The 14,840-nt window shown below is 39.6% G+C and overlaps 1 long non-coding RNA gene across 1 annotated transcript; it reads left to right on the top strand.

Annotated features, from left to right (window-relative positions):
- Nucleotides 1–500: 500 nt before the first annotated feature.
- LOC124864782 lies at nt 501–1,484 on the top strand. Its single transcript, XR_007037362.1, has 2 exons — nt 501–819; nt 915–1,484. It is a non-coding gene; the product is annotated as an uncharacterized LOC124864782 (long non-coding RNA).
- Nucleotides 1,485–14,840: the final 13,356 nt, after the last annotated feature.

Below are 14,840 nucleotides of genomic sequence, written 5' to 3'. Positions count from 1 at the left end.
AAAACTGAGCACGTGCTGAGCAGATAGCCTGCTAGCTCTGAGATAGCTGATTTCAACACAAACAAAACCAAACTTCATAAAATGAAAAGCGTTTAGATTATTTCATTCTAAACTGCTTCTACCACTCTGCCCAAACCTAACCTCGTATGTGAACCATGCTGAGAAGTTGTCCGGGCGATGAAGTTTGAAGAAAGCTTCTACAGTGAACAAAAGGGTTAGCTTCCAGGTAACCTCTGTAGCTGTGGGTGGAAGGGCAGCTCGCTCTGTCGGCCGGCCAAACTGCACGCTACAGCTGCAACCACGGTGCCGCGGTCCCGTTGTCCCTCCTTCAGACCGGGAAAACCGCTCCACTCGTCTCTGCTGGGAACTTTATAACTCAGTTTGATTCTGTAGACTTCAGAGAGCCAAGCAACGCTTGTACGTTAATTACCCCCGTTCATGAATGAATACCGGATACACAAACAGCAATTCATTCGTACGTAACTTAGTGCATATGATCGTATGAGACTCTTGGATCCAGTTTGAAGAGTTATGTCTGTTTGCCTGCAAAGAGAGACGGCGCGCTGTGCCTCTCCTGTCCCAATCCTCTAGAGACCTTGGAATAGATCGAAAGGGGGTGTTTTTATACATCCAGTGACATCACGGGAAGTCCGCTGTTATCCCCTTTCCTGGCTGGCTGGAAGTAGGTTAATGTGATTTTTTTGAAAGTTCCAGAAAAGTTCGTACCGCATGTTGTAATCCATGGCTGTGGGTCCCAATAGGCTCATCCACAAACTACCAGAGTATTGAGTCCTGGTGGTCCATATTCATAAAGGGAAGGTAAGTGGTCTTCATAAAGTAATTTAATTATGAGTAACCTTCATTCAAACATGGATATGCTTAAAATTATAACACTTTTTTATCGATTTCTACAGGTGTCAGTTCTGGATGGAGCTAATTGCAGGCATAGAGATGCCGGATACTTCAACAGGAGTCAAGAGCATCAGTGTCTGCGGAGATATTGCTTTGCTGATGTTGTTCAGAGGGACTTGGATGAGTGTGTGGACTGTGGAACAGTCCAAGGATACGCCCCTCCAGAACAGCATCATGTCCAGGAGAAGTGCCCACTGAGCTCTACTATAGGCATAACTTTGCTGATAGAATTTGTTTTAAATAAATGTAATCAAATCTTTTGTTTATCATAGGTTTGGCTTCAGAGATTGTGGATTTAACATTGAACAGTATGAACTGGATGCCTTTCCTATGGTTCACCTGACAAGAGGAACACTTAGACTTGGAGCACAATCATTAACAGAAACCAATCTTGTCAATCTTCAACTGAACTGTATCTGGAACTAAACAAATTGCTCACCTATGAATTGAAGGATTATTGTAATGGTGGAGGAACATGTACAAAAAATGTCTGAAACATGTACACTATTTGTCACACAGCTTCAATATTTATACGTGTGAAATAAATGAATAAAAATAATGTATGAAACACATTTGTCAAAATCCTGTGGGAAAAAAAACATGCTCACATACCACAACCGAAGTGTTTTAACAAAAACAACTGCACCTTTAGGTGCACCTATAATAGCGACAAAGAACAAGCAACATTTTTAGAGGCCAAGCTAAGGTCTGCAACCTGCGGCTCCAGAGCCCCATGTGGCTCTTTGGCCCCTCAACTGTAGCTTTGAGTGAGAAATGTTTTTAATTATAATGCCAATGAAAAAGAGTCATTTTAGCAGTTCTATATGTTTTATGCAGTAGCTCCAGAGAATATTTACAACAGAAGGGCACCAGTAGTAGAAGGCTGTAAAAGTTTAGTTTTGTTCTAAATCATTAAATGGAAATAGATTTTTGTTTAATTTCCTTAGCTTCCAAAATAAATCTTAAAATGTTTATATTTTTATTGCAGCTCTAGACAAATCGTATATTTTAGCAGTGTTGGTCATGGGGAGCTCCTGGAATTTAAAAGGTTGCCGACCCCTGCTTTGGGGGTTATACAGCCATATGGTTTATAGACAACCAAGTCCATTTGTGACTTAAAAACACTGTAGTGGTAATTTCAACCAATTTGAACATGTGTTTGCCATTCGGAATGGAGAGTCATCCAGGAACTTTATTTGTGGCAATGGTTCCAAGCCAGATTGAGGAAAAGATGTCAGGCCAGTTGCAAACATCAAAATCTTCTCCACAGGTATTGCAGCCTTCTGCAGAATAGTAAATTTTCAGGTATACTAGGATAATGTGGTTTTCCAAGTAGGTAGCTCCATGTAAACAATACATGAATCATCTCAGACTGGTTTCTTGAAAATGACAATGAGTTCACTGTACTCAAATGGCCTCCACAGTAACCAGAACTCAATCCAATAGAGTACATTTGGGATGTGGTGGAACGGGAGATCTGCATCATGGATGTTCAGCCGACAAATCTGCAGCATCTGTGTGATGCTATCATGTCAATATGAACCAAACTCTGTGAGGAATGTTCCGGTACCTTGTTGAATCCATGCCACGAAGGATTAAGGGGGTCCAACCCAGTACAAGCAAGGTGTACCTAATAAAGTGGCCGGTAAGTGTATACATGTGTAATGGTATATATTGTAGAATATAAACTATCTATGTGTGTAATGTAGAATATAAACTATGTGTGTAACTGGAAGGTGCAGATATAGGGGAGTGAAAGCTTAGGGAGTGAAGCATAGAGAGTCCAAGGTCATAAATTAGTGAATGACAAGGGAGAAAGGCTATAGAGAGGGCAAGGTCGTAAATAGATGGAGGATGGGGGTGAAGGAGACAGGGAAGGTGAGTTTACCAGAAGAAAATAACCAGAAGCACTCCTTATTTGTATATAAGGAACTGTTGTATTGTTGCTGGGAGGCGTCCGCAGACAGAATGATTGTGTATGTTGTTGAGAATTAAAATCATGTAATTTCATGTTATTAATTTAGTTTGCATGTGAGAACATTAAACTGAGACTTAACATGAGTGAGCCTTGGGGAGAGATCACAGCAGGGGTCAGGGTGGCACAAGGGTGAAACAGGGGTTAGGTTCTCTCGGCAGCTGCAAGCCGTAAAAGCTGGCTGTAGGGACAATAAAGCAATAAATGTCAACTTTTGGCCGTGGTATAGATGCCACAAGGGAGCTTGGCTGATTTACAACACCTGATGGAAAAAGGGAAGGCACAGTCAGTAAGCTTTGAAGTCCACAGTATAAAGATGTACTGAAAACTTGTAATGACAGAGACATCTGGGTAAAGACAGCCATGCTTTGCTGAAAATCCATCTCTCTCTGTAAGGGCCCTTACATAAATTCTCTCTTCTCATTGTAATTTTCCTTCATTGTGTTATTTTGTATATTCATTTTGCATTAGAAATCATTGGACTTATTATCTTCCAAACAAAACTTGCATTAATCTTAATTTCCTGCTCTTCATCTGTTCTTTCTCACGACATCCGGACTGGGAGAGGTTGAGGCCACAAGGATATCAGTGATAGCATTAAATACCTCAACAATGTGTACTGCATAGCAGCGAGGGGTATATAAAGGTATTGTGGCGCACCTCCAAAGGAGACAACACACAGACGTTTCCAGGTACCCGTGTAAGTGTGAGGTCTCCTCTCTGAATTCAGATTGGTTTTAATAAACTTGTGGAAACGTACAACTGATCTCTCACTGAGGATTGTCCTTTGGGGTGCCAAATAAAAAGAGTCGATGAGAGGTGAGGAGTAATGTAAGAGCTAACTGACGGCCAGTAAAGTTTTCCTACCTCGACAATATATTTATATATAATTTTTTTTACAAGGTTGTAGGAACGAGTTAAACATTGAGGGCACACATATCGACTTAGCTATCCCATTATTATGAGATAGTATCTCATAATTATATATAAATTCACAAGAGATTAATCGTTGTTTGTAACCTAATCAAGGAAATGCAAAACATTTATTTTTTTCTTTCTACAAATCTATTGCACTGATTTCATCAGTTTGCTTAAATAAAAACCTAAACAATATGTGCTTACTTTTGTAGAGTGCGGGTTGTTTCAGAATGACTGAGCACGAGAAGGTGTGGAGCCACTGCATTTTCACATTCCTCTACTGAATATGCTCCAGTGATAGCTTGTTTAATTTTCAGTGTCTTTCCTAGTCTGTTGTTAAACACAAGGTGAATATGGAGCTGTACAGCTCTTTGTAATTACCAAGCAATATTTGTGTATGTTATATGTAAATTTAAAAAGGTCTCTTAACATTTATTGTAAATTGCTTTCTCTTTAGCTTACTAATCCCCCCTCCCCCCTCAGGTTAACATGTTTGATCTTGCTTAGATACCCACACACTGATTTAACAGTTCTTGTAAATTCACAGATTTATGACTTCACACTTTTTTTTTTTTTTTTTTAATTAGAAAACAAAAGTAAAAGTTGGTAAACATTTTAGTGAAATATTTTATTTGAAATGTTGAAATACCCCCCAGTGGGCCCACCACCTGCAGGGGGAACCGTGAGGGACCGGTGCAAAGAGGATTGGGTGGCGGACGAAGGTGGAGACCTCAACGGCCCGATCCCCGGATGCTTAGGCTGGCTCTAGGGACGTGGAATGTCACCTCGCTGGGGGGGAAGGAGCCTGAGCTTGTGCGGGAGGTCGAGAGATATCGACTAGAAATAGTCGGGCTCGCCTCCACGCACAGCGTGGGCTCTGGAACCCATCTCCTTGAGAGGGGTTGGACTCTCTTCTACTCTGGAGTGGCCCACGGGGAGAGGCGGCGGGCTGGTGTGGGTTTGCTTGTTGCCCCCCAGCTCAGCCGTCTCGTGTTGGGGTTTACCCCAGTGGATGAGAGGGTTGTATCCCTGCGCCTTCGGGTTGGGGAGAGGTCTCTGATTATCATTTCAGCCTACGGGCCGAGTGGTAGTGCAGAGTACCCTGCCTTCTTGGCGTCCCTTTCGGGGGTGCTGGAAAGTGCCCCTCCCGGGGACTCCATTATTCTGCTGGGGGACTTCAACGCCCACGTGGGGAACGACAGTGACACCTGGAGAGGCGTGATCGGGAGGAATGGCCTCCCCGATCTGAATCCGAGTGGTGTTTTGTTATTGGACTTCTGTGCTAGTCACGGATTGTCCATAACGAACACCATGTTCAAACATAAGGGTGTCCATCAGTGCACTTGGCACCAGGACACCCTAGGCAGGAGGTCGATGATCGACTTTGTTGTCGTATCATCAGACTGCAGGTGCATTACAGCACAAAGTTTTTACATGAGTGATAACAAGTCATCGCACCCATCCAACAGTCCCTCCTTTTATCACAAGTAAAAACATTTAATATAAAAACGATTAAGAAAAATACTCTGTATGAGCGAAAACCCACGGACGGTAAACAGATTATATTTTGTGGGAAATACTCATACGCTGCCCTCGGCGACCATTAAAAGTTAAATGTTGATTAATACTTGAAATCATAAAAATGAAAGAATAATACTTGAAATCATAAAAATAAAATAATTTAAAAATCTGCCCTGTTTATGTCATCATTGTACTTTTTCTCATTTCACTTAAGCAACAACTTCTTTCGATTTTCTGCTGTAAGGTCATTTTATGAAATACAATGTATGAGTACACTCAGGCTTTTGATGTGATTTATTTACAACATGTCATCATAATCGTTCCCTTCATTTTCGTGCATTTCTACCTAGTTCAGTGTTGCATATGCCACCGTGAACGATACCAGAAATTCTGTAGGAATGGATGTGCATCATGTTCTTCCGTCAGTGGTCTGAGATGCATTCCATCAGATGTCCATCTCTTCTGGTGCGGTATCACCTCCTGTGGATCCTGCTTTAGACAGAGAAAGAGTCCTGCTACCAGAATTAAGCTCAGGCTTATCAGTCCTGTCCACATCTTACAGAGAGCCATTTTATAATTGGGCGCAGATCAGCTCTTTTCTTCACCGGTTTGAGACGCTGGGCCCTATGGGTCCTCCAACTCCTTTGAACCCGGACTTCCTTCTGCTACCCCGTCGGTTGATCTGGCTCCTGTAACGGCAAAACTGGCTTACAGTGGCTTTTATGGATCCAGGAAGGCCTCTCTGCTATTTGCAGAGCTGTGGGCGTTCTCAGGAGTACTTGAAACGGCCCTTTCCACCGAGGAGTGCTCCAATCCTTCCGGTGGAGTATCTTAATCAGGACCAGGTCTCCAGGCCTCAGTTTGTTCTGTGGGATAGGAGCAGAGATTATCGGCAGACCACTGGACATTTGTTTTTCTTTTGTCTGCAACATTTTATTCATCCACTCAGCTAATGAAGTTTCCTGTTGTGCTTTCTCTATTTCATTCATGTCAGAGGGCAGAGAAAACGGTCTGCCATGTACTATTTCTTTGAGAATACAAATTTACATCAGCAACTTGGTGTCACGTGATCTCAGGCTCAGAATATAGTGGGTGGAGTTATACAATGATGTACAGTAGGTGGCAAATGGAGTAAGACCAATTTGATTTGGAGTTATTCTCATCCATAATTTAACCAGGGATAGGCATTCGGGCCATGGCCTCCATGTTTCTTCCATTGTTTTCCTTAATCTTTAACTGAAACCCTAATGCTTTAGAACTTAGTTCTATTACACTATTTACAAAATGAGTTCCATTATCTGACCTTATAATCTGTGGGATACCATATGTGGGGAAGAAATGTGTCACTAGGTTCATCTATTGCAACTAGGCAATATTTCTTCCCCCGTGTTTGCAACAAATTATGCATGATCTGCAAAAATTATTTACATAGTCAGAAAAATTTATAGTGTAGAATTAATGCTTTACCAGATGTGACATATTCCCCCCTTGACACGTGGGTCTTCCCAATGTGTCACTGTAGCCGCTGTGTTGTATAAATTTTTTGGGAGGATTGGTTTATCTTCTCTCTGATAGATGTCATCTTTTTTCTGTGCTCCTCTCTTTAGCCAGGCCTTTATTTCTGTCTTGGGTGCTGACTGTTGGGCGTCTTTCAGCACGTCTGTGTCTATAAATAGCAGATCTGACATTTTTAGTGTTTAGGGGTTCTGTTGCAGCTTTCTTTGCAGTTATGTCTGCAAAGGTTTTCCCCTTTGTTTCCGTGCTAGAATCTGTTTGGTGAGCCTTACATTTACAGAATGCTATTTTACCAGGTAGCTGTATTGCTGATAATAATCTTTTCAATGTGTTAATTCTGTTCCTGATGATGTTTTAAAACCTCTATTTTACCAAATCTTAGCATGGTGATGTACTGATCTGAAAACGTATTGGCTGTCTGTGTATATAGTAAGTATTTGTCCCTCATATAATTCACATGCTCTTACTACAGCATATAATTCTGCTGTTTGGGCTGAGCATGTACTGGGTAGAGATTTAGCTTCTATTATCCTATCGATGGTTGTTACTGCATAACCAACTCTATTCTTTCCATATTCATCTTTAGATGCTGAGCCATCTACAAACACAACACATGAATCTGGTATAAGGGTTTGAGAAATGTCTTGTCAGGGTTTTGTGTCTTCTTCAACTTTTGTTTTATAAGAATGTGGTTTTCCATCTTCTGCAGTAGGTATTAGAATACTTGGATTTAAAGGGCACATCTTTTTAGAGTTATGTTTGGCTGTGATAATAATAGCGATGTCAGTGTGATATGCTTTGTATGTAGCGTCAGGTGCTTCTCTTAATATTCCTGACTTCAACATATCTTGTATTACTGACTTAATACCTTCTTCAGCTTCTGGCTTGAAGGGTTATTGGTGGACTAATGGCCTTTTTTCAGATATTAGTTTAATGGTGGGAAATCCCTTTATAAGCCCTACATCAGTTGATGATTGGGACCACAGTTCAGGTGGGACAACAGCTATGGCAGGATGCATGTTGCTCTCTTTGCTCTCAGCTAAGCTCTGTATTTGTCCTTCTGCCTCATCTAAATGTGTCCTTGGATGGACTTTGACTGTCCACGCCAGAGTGAGCTTCCAGATTCCTGTATTAGGATCCACTTTCGACAGTGTCAGTGCTGTTCCTGCAGAGGTTTAAAGCTTCTGTTTTTCCAAATTCTTATTATTCTTTTTTATCATATTTTATATGTCCTTATTACATTTAAAAATGAGATCAATATTTTTGGTAGTTGCTATTATTTTAAATAATGCTTGGTATAGTTCTCATTAAACAATAAAAAATAAAAACTCACTCACTGATGAACACAAAAAATGAAGGGCATATTATATCTTATAATCTTAGTTTGTCTTACCCAGTTTTATAGATACACCGTACAGTTTCAGTCAGCTTTGTATTTAGTTCAAGTAACTAAAGTTTGTTTCAATTAACTCAAGTTTTCTCTATTTCAGTCCAGTCCAGTAATTCTGTTAAGGTTAATTTAATCTTGTGTTAAGTTCGGGTCTAATTCGATCATTTTGAACCTGACTGGAAAAAGTCTAAACGTCTGTTAAAATCTTTTTGTTTTACCATAGAGAACTGACCTAATATTATTATGGTAATGTTGAGGACTCTAATTTTTACATAACATGAAACAGACATTTATTTCACAAAAACAGAAAGTCAAACACAGACATTTGGCCACATGAAAGTTTAAATACCCTGTTTGTAAAAGAATTATGAAAAATTTAAGACGGATCTCTGAACTTTCTTATGGTTATTAGTATTTTCAATACAGGTAGAACCTTTGTCATCTTTATATGATTTTTCGGAAAAGATTCTGGAAACCCTATCAAGATATAAGTTTGGCAATTATCATCAAAACATCAGACCTTTATTGGCGCTTTTAAGGTCCCTCAAAGATGCATTACAATGAAATCAGTCATTCCCATTCACACACATTCACACACTACTTACTTATTTCTCTGTCAGAGTAATTTTATTTGCAAAAATTTGAACATAATTTGACTTCTATTATTCTTAAAATGCACATTGTTTCCTCATAACCCCTTTTGTTTCCACTAGGTCTGTTTTGAACGCTTCAATTCTTTTTTTATTCACCAAGAATCAATAAGGTGGTCTTAGTGTGGTCCACCTTAAAGGTGTTGTCTGTTGGGTGTTATGTTATCATTGTCAGGTCAGTGAGGTTCATAAGTCAGTCAGAACCATGGTCATTTGGTCTGTGCTCATAATGTTTCATAGATCCAGCCTATGATTAGTCAACAAAACTTCCACCTATAGGAGAAAAATTGATTGTTAATAAATGAGCTGCATTTCCTAGGAACACTGTCTTTCTCCTGGATGAGCATCACCTGTTGAAAAACTTTCATCATTGTTTGTTTCACATATTCTCTCAGATCTTTATATTATACCAGTAGGTGACGTTGTTAGTATCTCATGTAGACTGACATATACTGTTGCATTTGGAGAGGATCTCAGATTAAATAAACATAGTTAGAGCTTCAATCCAGGTTCATTTTGTGTCTGCAGACTTTAGCCAATTTTTCTTTTTTTTTTTTTCATACATAAAGAGCAAGATTCAAAACATTTTCAAAAGGCAGATTGTGGCAGAATGTAAACAAAACTGCTTATTGATTGACAAAATAACATTCAAGCACACAATCACCATATTAAAAGGCTCTACTTCTAGAGAATCACTAAACTTCTGGGGTCCAGTTTTGGCCCGTGGACCTTGAGTTTGACGCATGCAGGGTAGAATTACAATTTTTTTCAGACCTTTCACCAGAGACAGGCTTCTGCTGTTTGCAGAAGTTTTATCTTTGTTTTCAGGCAGCTGCATCTCTTTGTCAAGGTCATTTCACAGAGCTGAAATTTAACTTCTCTCAAAGAGGAAAAATCAAGAATGCACACAATCTGAGCCAAATATGGAATTATTTCCCTGTAAAATGAATCTTTTGCATTTTATCATGGTATTGTTGGTAGTATAACACCATAGAATGATTTTTAAAGCACCTGTTTCTCACTAATGCTTGCCTACAAAATCTTTTACTCTCAGATTACTTCTTTAACAACATTCTGTTCTCCCTTCTCTAGTCATTGTTCACTGGGTTGTCCAGTTGGACAGTTTCCATGTTGTCCACATTGTCACCTCCTCTTTTAACTTCCTTTACCACGTCCTCTAAAACCACCTCTTAGTCTTTATAATTTGGGGCTACCTTGGTAGTCTAAACTGGGATGGGTGGCGGTCCGCCCCCCTTTATTTGTTTTCAGTTAAGCTGAAAGTTTTTTCCTGTGCTTGTCTTAAGGCATCAGTATTATGGCTATGTCAGTTAAAAGCTGCTCTTGTTGTTTTTTTTTTAATTCATCTTTTTGTTTTAATCTGTTTATCAACTGTGTGCACTCAGGGACTGAAAAGTCCCCTTTGAAATTATAATCTGGCAAGGTTTTTTATTGTCTCTTGAATCTTTTGAATGCAAAATCTCCAGTTTAAGATCCCCGTGTAGTTTTAGAATTTCAGTGATAATTAAGTTACCTGAAAATCCGTATTTTTATGCCATCGTGTACATATTTCTGTTAAATCAGAGCTTTTTCCCTGTCCCTTCCCCATTGTTCTTTGTTATTTTTCTCTTTTTAGTTTTCATTATTTCTAATTTTAGATCCTCTTGTAATTTTAAGACATCCTTTGTATCTAATTTGCCCAAAAACCCATGTTTTTTATTTTTTATTCCATCTATGACAGATCATGCCTGCTCCTTTTACATAGTTCTCCATAAACTTTACCTCCCCTTCTAAGTCAATTAGTTTACTTTGGTTCTTCCCAATTATGTTTTATGTTAGTTTAATTGTAGTATGAATGTCCCAGATAAAAGGTCACTGGCATGAGACTTTAAGGAGAGGACATTCACACGGCCTTCTACTGCGACTAATTCGCAGCGGTGTAAATTTTCTGGAATGAAATCCGACCTGAATCTCCAAAGTCACCAGTACGTAGTTTTAATCTGGGCAAAAGAAAACACAGGACTAGCAAAATCCTGCTGATTCTATTAAAATGCTTAGTCCTCCATATACACATACAACACAGTCACACAGTTCGTTTCAGGTACCTTGTAATTTTTCTAAGTTAACTTGGTGTTATTTTATGAGCTCAATTTACTCCGTTCTTTTTACTTTTATAGCGCTTATTCTATTCCCTCGCAGGGGAATAACCCTTAGTCGTTTTATTTGGCCCCCTTCTTGGCGGGGCCCTACCTTAATTTGTCACTATTCCTTTCACGGTGGAATAAAACCTTACCAATGCAGCGTCCTTACCGGCGTACACACTACCAACGACTGTTAAGTACTTTTCTTATGAACTGTATTTTAAAACTGTCTCACCTCGGAGTTGACTTCTTGGTGACTCTCTGAATCCTGTGAGAGTCACCCCGCGCCGAGGAAGGCGATAACCCACTGGCCAGGTATGAATTCACACACACCGGGACTTTCAGCCACTCCAGCTAATGGAGGCTGTGCAGCGGGGCTTCGCTCGACGTCAGGCTTCCCCCACGGATCCCAGAGTCACTGTTAAAACAAAGAGAAATAAGGTTATTGAATTAATCCGGCTACGAACGACCAAATAATGTTAGGTATTATTCAGTCAACTCAGAGGTAAGAATGATACAGTCAGTTTTACTTGTGACAAGGGTAGCCCAAAGTTTTTGACACCCTATCTCTTTATTTATATGCACAGTTCAACAGACAGTTCAGACAGGGTGTATGTGTGTGTGTGTGTGTGTGGCTGGTAGGAGGCTGGTTCTCATGGGAAATAGATAACGGTGATTTCACACACAGGAGGGAGGACTGCACTCAGAGACAAGCTGCATACCAAAGAGCAGACTGCAGGTGCATTACAGCACAAAGTTTTTACATGAGTGATAACAAGTCCTCGCACCCATCCAACAATGATGTAAAGCACTTTGGACTGCCTTGCTGCTAAAATGTGCTACACAAATCAACTTGACTTAAAGTTTAACCTTGGTCAAAACATTTGACAAAAAACAGAGTGGTGAATGGTATTATGAGTGACCAGATGATTAGTGTTTCCGGTAAAATTATAATTTGTTGCATTACTTTGTTTACATTATATTGGAAACATCTGATAATGGTCTTGTGCATCTTTCCTTTCAGTGTATGATCACAGAATGGTCGACCTGGGTAATTTCCTGAGACAAAGGAAGATTCCTGAGGAAACTAAGGAGACCATGTTAGAGAGAAGGTACTTCGCTGAAAAAAATCACAGTATTTCAAATAAGCAGTTTTAAAGTTTTTAATGGCAAAATATTTTAATCCATATTATCTAATCAAACTCAAATTACATGGGATTGTGTTGCCACCTTTGTTTTAATGTAATTATATTTCACTGTTCTCATTTATATTGATACCAACACAATCCAGCTGATGACAGATGAAGAGTTAAAACGTTATTTGCCATCATATGGTGACCGCCTAGCCCTGTTAGGATATTGTAAAAGAAGGGAAAATGGCACCCCAAACAGTTGCAAATCAAAGCTGTTTGAGCGCCTGAAATCAAAACTGGGTAAAAGAAGAACTGCTGATGAAGATGGCCGCAGTACGGAACAAGAAGAAAATCTGAAACAACTGTAAAGAAGAACGCTCTGAAGTCAAAGAGAAAAACAGAGATAGGTTGGATGGCTTATGATGAAGAAAAACAGGCTTTTAAACAAGTGAGAGTAAAAAGGGGTGGTGGAACAAGGAAGGTCGATGTATCAAAGGATGCTAAAAAAAAAAGTGAGATAATCCAAATGGCAGCTGGCCTATTCTTTCCAAATGAAGGAAATAGAGAAGGGGCCATAGCAGATTATGAGGCAGATCTCAAAGATTATCAAGAAGTGGCAGTTGATGACAAAATCACAGTTGGGCAATTGTATAATGATACAAAACTCCCTATTAGGTTTTATCTAACCACATGTAAAAAGAGGGATAACCAGTCAAACAGTCAAGATGAAGTTTTGTCTTCATTTTTTCAAGATCAAGACAGTTTTCTGAGTCATCCTTCCTCTTCTGCTTTAAATGTTGCAACAACCAGTCACTCTACAATATCCGAAACAGTAACTCTTGACTTGATATTGCTTAATGCTTATAAAGTGTCTTTTCTCAGACATGATTATGGACAGCAGCAGTGGGAGAGTGTAGGCCGAATAATTGCTTTCGGATGGACAAGAGAGAAATATCTTCATGTGAAGATCGCACCTGTCATACTAGAGCAAGCTGCCTTTAGACAGGTTAAAAGTGATGTGGTGGAGAATCTCCTTAAGTACATGCCTGAATCTGAGCATTCTGTATTTCAATCTTGGCAATCAGAGTTTAGCAGTGTTGACCAAGAAGAATTAATAGAGATTCTTGATAACCACAGTTGCACCAATGTAAATGAAATCCTCCAGGAACTCGCACACAAAACACTTGTCCAAGAGCCTGCCTATGTTATTGAACAATGGGGAACAATACTCAGTATCACTAGGAATAGCTTTCAGGACCTTGCCTCAGTGTATGAAAACTTGCAACCAAATGCAAGGAAAGTTTTGAAGTCCATTGTCTTTCCTCAGGAAATGAATGTCCATCAGAAAGACTTTCAAAGGTACCTTTATAACAAATGTCAGGAATGCCAATTTGCAGCATCTGTCTTTGTTTCTAAGATTTTGCACAGGTTCAGACCTTTTCCTGGGTAAGAGGATTCTTATTGGTTTCACCAAGATTCAAGGTCTTCTGAGAAAACCTGTGGCTCACACATATAGCTTTGACCTTGAGCTGTCAGTCTATTATGACAGCTATCCAGATTTCTGTGCAGAAATGAACAAAGTTTTGGAGTCTAATGTATGGGTCAGGTACATCTTTTAAAGTTTTTAGAGGGAGATTGTTACACCGGCATCACAGTTGTGGAAATCCAAAAGGCAAAAAAAAAAATTAAGGTGGCTATTCAAAGTAACAAATTGTCCAACATCAAATGAGAGGTTTTGGGAGGGGGTTATACCTTTTCTTGTTATACTTTCATATTTTTGGGATAAGATTTGATCTGGGTGATGTTACACCCCCAAACATTCTTCAGATTTAACAGAAAATTGATCATATTTTTGTGCTAGGTGAAGGGTGATTTGTGCAGAAAAACTGTTCCTTTGTTTAAGGGTAGGTTGTCAAAAGTCAGCAAGGCTTTGTTCTAAAACAAAAATAGTATCAATGATTTATGATCTGTCATGTTTTTTGCTGCAAAAATGGTGTTGCTTCTTCTATCATAATGTATCCAAGTATGAAGTACAAACATAAAAATAGAATATTTTTTGGTTTGTAAGCCAGTGACATTTATACTTTAACATATTAAAAATTAGTGTTAGATAAATACCCTAAATGACAGAGCACAAAAATATTGAAACAATTTTAATTTGAATTGCCAAGAGTTCTTGTTGACCTTAGAAGACCTACCTTTAAACTTTTATTAAATCTTACCATTCCTTTGCTCGGCCTTTTATTTTGTCGGCTCCAGCATTCTTCTCTGTCATCTGAGGTCTGAGCAGGCTGTGCGCCAGTTCTCCGTTGTCCACGCAGGCTCTGCTGTGGATGTTCAGTTTGGTTCTCCGAGTTAACAGGCTGTAATTCACTGAGTAATCAGTCAGAAAAAATACCAGGCAGCTTCCTTCATGAGACTTTGCCTCGATACAACAGACACAATATTTTCAACCCTTCTGGAAAAAGTGTGGCAGAAAACGCTGCACAACGAGAAGAGGTGACCGGACCCTGAGGTAGATTGTGGAGAAGGGCCGATTCCAGACCTTGGGGGACCTGTGGAAGCAGTGGACTGAGTCTGGAGTAGAAACATCCAGAGCCACCATGCACAGGCGTGTGCAGGAAATGGGCTACAGGTGCCGCATTCCCCAGGTCAAGCCACTTTTGAAACAGAAACAGCAGCAGAAGC

The sequence above is a fragment of the Girardinichthys multiradiatus genome, chromosome Y, assembly GCF_021462225.1.
Source record: "Girardinichthys multiradiatus isolate DD_20200921_A chromosome Y, DD_fGirMul_XY1, whole genome shotgun sequence".
Taxonomy (NCBI): Eukaryota; Metazoa; Chordata; class Actinopteri; order Cyprinodontiformes; family Goodeidae; genus Girardinichthys; species Girardinichthys multiradiatus.
Note: the sequence above shows the minus strand (reverse complement) of the source record. Positions and strands in the feature narration are given on the sequence as shown.